We start from the raw sequence: 9040 nt of genomic DNA, 5'->3' as shown, positions 1-9040 counted from the left end.
AACTTTGCCATATGCTCGACATAAATTGTACACCCTTTCACTTGCATTTAATTGAAGAAAAAATAAAAAAAGAATTTCGTGACACCTTCCCAAACTATAGACATAATCAGATCCCCTCGTTCATGGAAAAAGACATCATGGATGAGATAGAATTCATCCAGAAACATAGTTTTATATGTGATTTGGGTAAATCAGCCTAGACTCCCATTTTTTTAATGTAAACAAATCATTAGACTTCACGCTAAAGAGGGATTGGAATCCCTAGAATTCTCACCTATACAAGCTTGTAGTCATACAAAATTAGAAGTAAAATGGACCTTTGAATTCTTTGAGACCATTAGCACCTTTGTTCTCGGCAATTGCTACTCAAAACTAGGATCAACTATATACCGGAAAACTAAAGGTATTCCTATGGGATACTCATGTTCTCTGTTGTGATGTAGCTTATACCTAGCTTGATTTGAACTTGAATACACTAGGAAATTGTCAAGAGTCAAAGAAAGAGATATGCGCTTGGCTTTCATCCACTCTAACTGATATATGGATGATCTTATGTTTATCAAGAATCCGTATATCACACAATGCATGAACCACAACAAACCCTTGTCCCCTGAGGACCCCTTTACAATTTATCAACCATCGGATATCATTTCTGTGAAACCAACACATACAGAGGTTGGTTCCACGTATTTAAACACTAAAATAAGCTTGCAAAGACCCTTTATCGGTGAATACAATACGAAAACAGCTTGGAAGAAGGATACTGTATGCGGGCATCAAGTATCATTTATACAAGCAGCTAGCAATCGTCCTAAAAATATGGCATACAACGTCTATGTATCACAGGTTCTCCCTCTCATTTATAATGCTTCAAGTATGATTATTGCCTATAATGATCTATAATGATTGTGTTTTATGTGCACATCTAATAGGTTCACACAACCTGTATCAAATTGTTAATCATATAATTTTTATCAAAAGGTAAGTTCCCAGGCATAAGTTTTGATATTCAATCTTTAATAAACACGTTTAATGAACAAGAAATGGATTCAACAACTGAGCGCACATATTGAGCTATCTAGGTCACCAAAAACAACCATCTCATAAATAGCTGGTTTATGTGCAGGGTAGCAACCAACACGGAGAAGATCTGCAATGAAAGACAAAATATGTAGTTTGCATACAACTACATTATTCAAGATTTGTGGGGTTTTGTGTTCTTTTGTATTTCAATAAAGACAAACATTTGGTATCCACATTCCACTTTGTTCTCTTATGAATGAAGAATCTGAAAATTTATGTGTACCGATGACTCTGGATTGTGGTTGTATGGTATCTCTAAAGTCTTGTTTATAAACTTCCTAGGATGTAACATTTGTAGATTCATCTGTATTGATTACTATAAAGTTTAATAGATATGGGCTTGTCTAGTTCTACAATCAGTCCCATGAAAAGAAGGTTTAACATTTGAATATATGATAGTGTTAATTCTGTAACATGGGACTAGTCCACCAACTAATAGACTATTCCCAAATACCAAGGAGAATCTCTTGAAGAAGGGGAGAGATTCTCTCTCTCTCTCTCTCTCTCTCTCTCTCTCTATATATATATATATATATATATATATACCTTTATTATTTTCCTCTCCTTCTGTCTCTAAGTTTTGAAAATGTTGAGCACACTTTAGTTAAAAAATAACTCCCTCTTTCCCTCTCTCTCTCTCTCTCTCTCTCTCTCTCACACACACACACACACACACACACACACACACACACACACACACACACCAATACGGTCAAGAATCAAGTGCAACAAGTCATCCTCCACAAAGTGTGGTGTCCATGCTACTCGAACAACAACGGCAAGATAGTATAGCTCTTTGCCCGCATCCAATCCACAACCCACATGATACAATAGGATCCAGTCACAATCAACTCCCTTACACACGAACACCGTACAAACCATGCAATCATCACTTTCAAGACCAAGGCGGACCGAATCAAACTCCTCGAGCAATCAAGGCTTCTTAAAGATAGTAAAATCTAGTTTGCAGAAGACCTTACTCCCGCCCAACTGAAGCAGAAGAAGGCAGAACTACAAAAGATGCGAGAGGTGCACACTGCAAGAAAATGGGCAGTTTATCGAGGAGGCAAAGCTATTATCCAGGAGCTTCAAACTCCCAAACCAGCTCCCTCCTCATCTACCTCTCCTTAGGCTTTGTTCATTTTATCTTGTTCACCCCTCGATGGACCCTTAGTCCTTAACTGAGATGTATCTTGACAATGTACTGTTTTTGTGTCCGATCCCATAGGTCATATTTGACCTCCGTGGATGATAATTCAATCTCTCTCTCTCTCTCTCTCTCTCTCTCTCTCTCACTTATAGGATCAGGCTCGGCACAAACATTCCCTCTCTCTCTCTCTCTCTCTCTCTCCCCCCCTTTTTTTACTCTCTCTCTCTCTCTCTCTCTCTCTTTGAGCGATTATGTCTCAAGCTCTTTTTGGCATACTTAGCCATCTAATGCACATGATAGCCTTTAAGTCACCACAAACCACCTTTAGATAATCAAAATACTATTTAAAACCACATGCACTCTGTGTTTTCTCACCCTGTAGTAGCATTATCACTCCATCTATTGCATGCAATTTCTCTGTCTCAGTAGTGAACCCTGTAGAAACTCTTGCAAGTCAAAGAATGCTACCACAAACTTCATACTATGAAGAGCCAATTGAATCATTTGAGAGTGGACTTGAGAGTAATGTGTATGTTGACAAAGGTCATCCTTCTTGGATTAGTACAAATGATGCTTGCACAACCATCATATGTTACACAACCAACAAAAAATCATTATATGACGGATGAGAACAAACTCATGCTCATAGCCAACCAAAACTATATACCTAGGGGTTATCCTACTAATGGGGGCTCCATAAGCATCCCAATAGGCAGGTCAATGCTCTGAATGTGAATATGATCATTGAAAAAGGATTTGGACTCCACACAATGGTGAACGTGTAAAGATTTTTGGGTATTGTGAGGAATGTGCAATCAATCATGTTCTTTAAGAGTGTCAAAAAAATCCTGATAACAAAGAAAAGAGACGATGAATATTATTGGGATTCTACCTTATTTGAGTAGACCTAAAACCAAGCCTACAATTCTAGAGAATGTGGTGACTAGAGCTTAAGCTCAAAAAGCTGCCAAAAAAAAATCTGACTAGGAGAATCATAAATTGCATGTTCAAATGGAATTTGTGAGCATATCACTGAGGACTCAAAGGAAATCATGACAAACTAATTGAGATAAAATGAAAGCAAAGAGACTGAAAGAGCCGCCTTAGAAATTGAGTTATAACAAACTAGAGAGCAACTAAAACAAGAAAAGGAAAACTGGGGAAAAACAGAAGGGGTGGTGTCATCCAAGACATCATCGAGAGGTTCAATCCTGGTTGATAAAGTTATAGAACCTTTAGAGGATATATTAAAAGCTTACGAGTCTAGACTAAATACCAATTAGACATTAGAACAGAGATGATAGACATATCCAAACCCAAAAATTAAGAAACAAAGACTTCAAATGTGCAAAAGGCTAGAGACAACTGAAGCTCTATTGGAGCCAGAGAAATAAGACATCTTGAGGTAAGAAATACTAATCCACAAAGAGACAAAAAAATTGAGCATAAGAATAATGAAAAAAAGGATAAAATGAAGCCTAAAATAGAAACACCATTGAAAAATAGGGTAGTGGTGAATACCATAGATGACCGAAAGTCACAAGTGATGATACCAATTACTGGGGTGGAAGAGCCTTGGCCACAAGCCTCATGGGAAATGATAAGAAATACGAAGGATACTAGTGCAAGTCTTATACTACACCTATCACTAAAATCAACATAGATCATGCACTTTACCTAGGAGATATACAATCTTTGTATGGTGACACTGGAATAGAAGCATCCATGGAGAGTAAACTGAAACATTGAAAACATAGGAGAATACAAAACAAAATCAAATGTTAGGGTATTTCCCTCACAATGGAAGTCAATGCCAAAGATGATGGACACTAAAAGCCTGCATGAACAAATCTCAACTCATATGCAGTGCAAGATAATTCTCATTGAGTTGTTACAGATTAGACTACATGAGAGGTGGGAAGAAACTTAGAGAAGATGGGATTGAAAGTTTCTCTGCAAGACATTTCCTTAGATGATCAAATGGATAAAATGACACAAGACAAACCAAAGGTGAAACCAATACATGTTAACAAGTGGGTGATTATGGTGAAGAGGAGGAAGGAAATGCCACCTTGCTAGTGAAACATAAAGGGATAAGAAAAATTGCTATACTTGATAGCGGGGATGGAGTGGACATTGCTACCAAAGAGATATGGGAAAAATGGGGTAACCTAATTCTCAAAAACAAGAATGAAATTATAACTTATAGATGGTTATGTTGAGAGACCTGTAGGTATGTTGGAACAGATTATAGTAACCTCGTGTGGGATAGAGTATGAACATACCTTTGTAATAGTGGCTTTTGGCAAGAGCAACAACTTTGATGTCATTTTATAGAGTACATTTATGCATCAACTTAAAATGATACAATATTGGGGCTATGACCACATCTACTTGAGACACAAAGAGATTACTATGAGGAACAATGTAAAAGACCATAGCTACAAAGATGCTAGTTGGACTTCTTTGGGGGAATTTGACTCAACAACTGTCAATGAGTAAGAGATACATGCATGGCTATAGAATAAAGCAAATCTTTGGATGTGTGGAGCTTCTGCGTGTGATAGCTTTGTGAGAGAAGATTGTATCCTAGAGAGACTAGTAGAGGATAAGGATTATATCCCGGAACCATTTCCCAAGAAATTGTTTGAACCTTTTGGTTGGAACCATATATTTGTAGACATGTAGTAGTGTTAGTGTGTATACGCGCTTCACCAGGGGCACTTTTCTCCCACTGGGTTTTTCCCCCTGGACATCTGGTGTGAAAGGACACCTTATCTCTTAGGGTTTCATATAAGCTTTGTAGCTCTGAGTTTGTATACACACAATTATTATTCCAATACAGAGAGAGAGAGACTACAGAGATCTCGTACACAAGCTCTGTGTCTTCTCCTTCTCCATCTTCTTCCTACTCTGAGTCGCTGTCTTCCTTCTGTTTCCTGTTTCATCATCTTCAACAATTGGTATCAGAGCGAGGTGATTTCCAGAGCCTGTACTTGCGTTTTCGCGTCCGCGCGCGCAATCGCAGTTTTCAGGCAGTTTTCGGAAAATTTGTTCGTGGGAGCATTCTCGACGTTCCGGGAGTATTCTGATCAGGCGACCTGGGGTTTTACCCCCCTTTCGAAGCCGTTCGAGCCCTCAGAATTTCGTTCTGAGCAGCGTAGCAGAAGTTACTTTTCCGAGGCGTTTAGATCAAGAGGGTGTGCTTTCTGACAGATTTTCTTCAGGTAAACAGTTCTTTTGGGAAGCAGCTTGTCTTAGCTTTGTGCTGAGATTTTGTGTAGAGTTTTGCTTGGATTGGAGAGGAGATTTGTGAATCTCTTGGAGGTTCTTTTGCTCTCTTGTGTGCATCTACAGTATGGCTCAATCTACGGAGAAAGAGATTTTTGGTGCGTTTACATCCGAAGACAAATTGGATGGTACCAACTATTCTCTTTGGTCTTTTATGGCCAAAAATGTTTTGGTTGGTAAAGGATTGTGGGATTATGTATCTGGAGATGAAGTTCGTCCAGGTAGCATTGCACCTGCCACGCCTGGTCGTGGTGCAGCTGTTGGTGCAGGACCCTCACAAGTCACTCCAGAGCAAAAGAGATGGGATACTAAAGATGCACAGGCTATGGCTGTGATTGCCTTAACCATAAAGAGGACAATCACACCACATATCAGATCTTGCAGAACTTCTGAGGATGCTTGGAACACTCTGCAAGCTATGTTTGGAGGAAGAAACGCTGCCAGAATAGAGTTTTTGAAGAAACAACTTGACAAAATACAGATGGACGAAGGTGACGATATTGTCGAGCATCTTACAAAAATCAGGGATCTTAAAGAGCAATTGCTTAGCATTGATGAAGTGATTCCAGAGAAGGACTTGGTTTCCAAAACACTCAATTCACTACCACCATCTTATTTGACTTTTCAGACTTCTTTGACTCTGTCTTTGCGAGCTAATCCTGACCCTCTTCATTTTGAAGAGTTAGTGGCTTTGCTATTGCAGGAGGATCAATCACGTAAGAACAAGTCTTTACAGGTGGATGGTATGGATCATGCTCTTGTTGTACAGAACAAAAACAGGGGTAAAGAGAGTGCTCATCACTCCAAGTCTAGTGCAGGACAATCTTCAGAGAAGTCTAAAGGTGATTCCGACAAGTCCAAGAAGAAAGGTAAATGTCACTACTGCAAGAAACCTGGTCACTACATTAGTGAGTGTAAAAAGCGAATTGCTAAAGAAAAGAAGAAAGAGTCAAGTTTGGTTGTTTCAGCTTCTGGTGATTCTTCTACAGCTAAAGAAGAGTCTGCAAACTTTGTGCAGGATTCTTATGCTTTTGTAGTATGTTCAAATTTTTCTGCTTACAGTGTTGACAAGACACAAATGATTTGGTACTTTGATAGTGGTGCATCCAGGCATATTACTTCAAGGAAGGATTTGTTTTGTTCATTGGATGCAACTCCAGCAGGAAAGAAGGTGACATGTGCAAATAATGCTTCTTATCCAATCAAAGGCGTTGGTAAGATTTTGATTACCATTTCAGATGGTTCAGATTTATGCTTGCCAGATGTCTTATATGTTCCAGGGATCAAGAAGAATTTGTTGTCTGTATCCTCTCTTGCAAAAAATGGTCTTCGGGTCATTTTTGAGGATGACAGATGTGTTGTACGAGATCGAGAGAATGGTTATTCTCTTATCACTACAGGTACGCTGGAAAATGGACTATTTGTGCTAGATCGTTATGAAAAGCAGATTCAGGTATGTATTGCAGAAACAAAGACTCAGGCCATGCAGGATGCTGAGTTGTGGCATGCTAGATTTGGGCATGTTGGTTATGGCAGTTTGATGACTTTACAACGTCATAATATGGTGCATGATTTGTCTTTATTGGAGATGCCACCAAGACATGTATGTGAAGGTTGCGTTCTTGGAAAGATGCACAGATTTGCATTTTCGCAGGATGGTTCAGTTAGAGCGACACGAAAGTTGCAGCTTGTACACAGTGATGTATGTGGTCCTATGAGGACGCCATCTATAGGAAACAGCCTTTATTTTGTGACCTTCATTGATGACTTTTCCAGGTTTTGTTGGGTGTATCCACTCAAAGCAAAGTCAGATGTGTTTGCAGTTTTTCAACATTATGTCGCCATGGTTGAAAATGAAACAGGTTGCAAAGTACAGACTCTTCGTACCGATCGAGGAGGTGAATACATGTCAGGTGCATTTAAGGATTTTTTGGGAAAGAAAGGCATTAAACACCAATGCACTATGCCATACACACCACAACAGAATGGTGTTGCAGAAAGGAAGAACAGGTCTTTAATGGAGACGGCTAGATGTATGCTCAAGGCTAAGAGTTTGCCTCATAAGCTATGGATGGAGGCAGTTGCTTGTGCAGCACATGTTTTGAACAGGTGTCCTACTCGTGCCTTGAAGACCATTACTGCATATGAAGCTTGGTATGACAAAAAACCTTCAGTCAGTTATCTTCGTGTTTTTGGTTGTCTTGCTTATGCTCACATCCCTCAGCAGTTACGTGGGAAGCTTGATGATAAGGCAATCAAATGTATATTTGTGGGGTACAGTAGTGGAAGTAAAGGTTATAGACTTTACAATCCTGCTACAAACAAGATTTTTGAAAGTCGTGATGTAATTTTTGCAGAAACTACTGCTCAACCTATGGTTGCTTTTGATGTACCTCATATGCAGACACATGATGTATTTGAAGGTTTGCTTCCTTCTTTTGTGGAGAATCAAGAATCACAACAGGTTGATAATCTTGATCAATCTTTTGATCAGCATGTGACACCTCATGATGTAGAGGAAATTGTGCGTGAAGAGCAAGAAGTTCTCAGGGAAGAAAGAACCTTGCCTAAATGGGTTCAGAAAACTTTGCAGGATAGCAAGTTGGATGCACCGTTGCCACGAAAAACACGTGCTGGTACTACTTTTGGCAGAGAGCAAGTAGATTTGGCTTGCTTTAGCACTCTTTGTGATGCAGATGAGCCTGATTCATTTGAACAAGCTTTAGAGTGTGTTCAGTGGAAAGATGCTATGCAGCAAGAAATTGATTCTATTCATAAGAATCATACATGGGATCTAGTGGACTTGCCTACAGGTAAAAAGCCTATTGGTACAAAGTGGGTTTTTAAGGTAAAAAGGAAACAAGATGGTACTGTTGACAGGTACAAAGCAAGGCTTGTGGCAAAAGGCTATGCGCAACAGAAAGGCATAGATTATGATGAAACCTTTGCTCCTACTTCTCGTGCGTCCACAGTTAGATCACTAGTTGCAATTGCTGCTCATCATGGTTGGAAAGTGCATCAGTTGGATATCAAAACTGCTTTTTTGAATGGTGATTTGCAGGAAGAAGTTTATGTAAGTCAACCAAGTGGTTTTGTTGTAAAAGGTCAAGAGCAAAAGGTATGTAGATTGCGTAAAGCTTTGTATGGTCTCAAACAGGCTCCAAGAGCATGGTATGAGAAGATACATACTTATTTGATTGGCCAGGGATTTCAGAATAGTCCAACAGAAAGTACTTTGTATGTCAAAAAGAGAGATGGAGTTCTCATTATGCTAACACTTTATGTGGATGATATGCTTCTTACAGGCAATACTGCAGATGAAATTGAAGCGTTTAAAGATGCTTTGAGAAAAACCTTTGAGATGTCTGATCTTGGTTTGCTACATTATTACTTGGGTATTCAGTTTGTGCAATCAGAAGATGGCATATACATGTTGCAGGCAAAATATTTGCATAAAATTTTGGACAAGTTTGGTATGCAAAATTGTAAGCCAATCTCTACACCCGTAGAAACTGG

The sequence above is a fragment of the Adiantum capillus-veneris genome, chromosome 8 (genome assembly GCF_014529385.1).
Source record: "Adiantum capillus-veneris isolate H3 chromosome 8, ASM1452938v2, whole genome shotgun sequence".
Taxonomy (NCBI): domain Eukaryota; kingdom Viridiplantae; phylum Streptophyta; class Polypodiopsida; order Polypodiales; family Pteridaceae; genus Adiantum; species Adiantum capillus-veneris.
The sequence above is the reverse complement of the archived record's forward strand: the minus strand, read 5'-3'. Positions refer to the sequence as shown.